Source organism: Ctenocephalides felis, unplaced genomic scaffold, assembly GCF_003426905.1.
Source record: "Ctenocephalides felis isolate EL2017-DRISC unplaced genomic scaffold, ASM342690v1 CF-g0.4_SCAFFOLD_03572, whole genome shotgun sequence".
NCBI classification, from domain to species: domain Eukaryota; kingdom Metazoa; phylum Arthropoda; class Insecta; order Siphonaptera; family Pulicidae; genus Ctenocephalides; species Ctenocephalides felis.
The window spans coordinates 17,225,656-17,228,765 of record NW_020539726.1 but is presented as its reverse complement, the minus strand read 5'-3'; positions in this window follow the sequence as shown (position 1 = coordinate 17,228,765).

Here is a 3,110-nt window from a genome sequence, read left to right as displayed (position 1 = left end):
ACATTTGACTGAACCAGACGAAAACTCGTGTTGAATTACTTTTTTACTTTTTGGTCTCAAAATAAACCAAACGTCCGTGAGCCTCCTCATTTGTCCAGCGGCCACTAGCGATCGCGGGTTGTTTATTCTCCCAGAACTCTATCTTTCCGCCATATAATGCCTAAACGGACGGTGAATAGTTTTCGAGATACTTCGATTGCTCAACTTGCCCCTATGCTCAACTAGCCCCGCCCTACCCTAAGTGAGCTTTAGAACTTTATCCAAAATTAAAATTAAAATCTGAATTATTTTTTACATACAAAAAAAATAATTTTGTTTTAAATATTAAAAGAAAATTGAAACAATTTTTTTCCAAAAGCATTTATTTTGTCAAAACATGCAGAAAGGTATTTAAATCATTCAAATCGGATGCCTAATTCTATCAAAACTCCAATTTTTTTACTTTTATCTCTGTATCTTCGAAATGCCCTGTCTTTGTCAAAAATTAATCACCACTTATCCTCCTCGTCATTATAAATTTGATATTTTTGGATCATTCAAATCGGATGCACCGTTCTTTCAAAAACTCAATTTCTATTTTTTGCATTCTTTGCTTCATATCTCCGTAACGGCTGGATCTGCCTCTTCCAAAAACTAATCAGCACTTCTCCCTAGCAATAGTGATCGAATGTTTTTGAATCAAGCAAATCGGTTGATCCGTGCGCCGAAAACGTGAACGAATAATTGCGGACACACAAAACACACACACACTTCCATTTTGTCTGAAGTATGCTAAAATCATAGATAAACAAGCTAAAATATTCATAAACCTCTGAAACTCGTAAGATATGCACAATTTTCATCATCTTCGATTTTCGGCTCATTACTATAACTTCTTCTCATGGGAAGTTGAAAATCACATCATCATCATATATTTTATGCAGATTTTAATAATGATATATAAATTTCGTTTACTTTCCTATGGGTTTCGTACCAATATTTATTGGTTAGATTGCGACACGGTGCTTATACGCGACTTGATATTTTTTCTCTAAGACCATGCACGAGGTGAAAAGGACCAACTGAAAAGGACCCTTACCTTCAAAAAAAGTGTAAATATCAAAAGATAGTAACTGAACAAATAATGAAGTTAAAAACAGCATTTTTACAAGGAATAAGTTAAATAAACTGTTTATATCCAGTGTTATATTTGTAAAAAGTGGCTATATAATTTCATTGAATTATTATTACGTAAATATGTTTGAAACTGTTTGCGCCCTGTCTGAACTATGTTACCTTGCCTATGGTGTAAAAAGCAACATCTTACAGCAAAATAGTAAAAAACCATATTTCCTTAATTAGGAATGGATTCGAAATTTTACTGAACCAAGTACAATAGTTGTTTGATACGCGTTATGGGTTGTGATGTACTTCATTTGTTTAAGCAGTATAATTACCTGAAGTCAATTAGGACCTTTGTGCCCCTCCCTACTCTATACGCATATGTAAACTAGTTGGTATTGGTATTTTGCCTTGAGGCTACTTACATGAACTTCCCGATATGTGTAAATCTTATTCAATAAAAAGATACATCGATTTATGAGTGATTAAAAGTATTCCGAGTGAGTTAATTACACTTCATTGAAAACGAACGAACACAATAATTTGGAGTATTTTCTACAAGGAAAATTTCATAAATCAATGATTTTCATAATTGAACCAGTTTCCGTAAGTCTTTAATTGTTTAGAATGTTCATTTAAACCAAGTACTTTATCGTTATACCAAGTGAATCATCTAATTTTAATTTTGACAAACGTCAAAAAAATACTTATCTTACATTGTCATTTTAGCTCATAGGAATCTTTATGTATTTCTGATTGCTAAATAAAACGAGTTAAAAAAAAAAAAAATTGACAAACGTCTACTTATTTTCTCAAACTTTGATGAATTTTCAAAATTAAACTACTTATCCAGTAAGTTCATCAAGTTCTATTAAACCATGATATATATCGCCAAAAAAAAGTTCCGCTTAGATTCCCAACCAATATTTTTTGAACAGTTTTTTTCAAAATGATAAATTTTCAAATCAGTTCAGAATTGCGGGCTGAAACGTGGACAAAATTTTTTCACTTTTTTGCGATTTACAAAAAAAAGGTTGGCTGATCGTGATAAACGCTAGTCCTCATCGAGATACATCGAATGGCTTTTAAATTTTTGAAATCGGTCCAGCCGTTTTTGAGAAGTCGTAGATTTACGGTAAAAAATCTGTTCACACACACATACTTTTACCAAATTTGGTCTCATTCGATTCAGATGGCTTGAAACATCGAGAGAACATAAAATTAGCAAATCGAATTTTTTGATGAAAACATAAATTTCTCCTTCGGGAAGTTCATTATACTAAAACTTACTAAAGTACTTTATCTATAATATCTAGGTTCGCCATATAAATTGCACAGAGCTTTTCGCGCTGCTAGGCCCACAGCATCTCCTTTATAATAACATTAATTTTACTGCATCAGCGAAGAAAAGCACTTGTCGTAAAAGGCCTTTCACAATCCTCTCGTTATCACTAAGTGATGGATAATTTATTAATCCTTTTATCATTAGAGAAACAAACCGATCCCGATGTGTTCTATCAATCACAGCTATAAATATATTTTCTCCTGAGCGTTGTATTGCGGTGCTTGTACGTAATTGCGTATGTAAGAACATCATTCATCTTGCGAAGTGAGTACAAAACTCAAACAATTGCGAGGACTGAGGACGTGGGCTCACAGGTCGTTGGGACATGACTTATTATATGTCACGTCATTTGTGCTAGGCAACACTCGATTTCAGGGATGTATTGGATCATTAACGATATAATAAATAAATTTGTCAGATTATCAAGACCTGGAATTTTTGGCTCCTCTGACAATGAGTTGATTCATCATATAAGTATTCCAATAAATTGTCTCAAAATATTGTTGGTCGTCTGCGATTGTTGTATATTGTCTGCAAGTGGTGTTGCCACTAAAAAGTGCAAAGGTGTTGCAAATTGCCTACAACGTTGTTGGTGTCTAAATTTTCAGAATAATGAATACTGAATAGTGGTTGTCTACTAAATAGTGATAATTGTCTCATGATG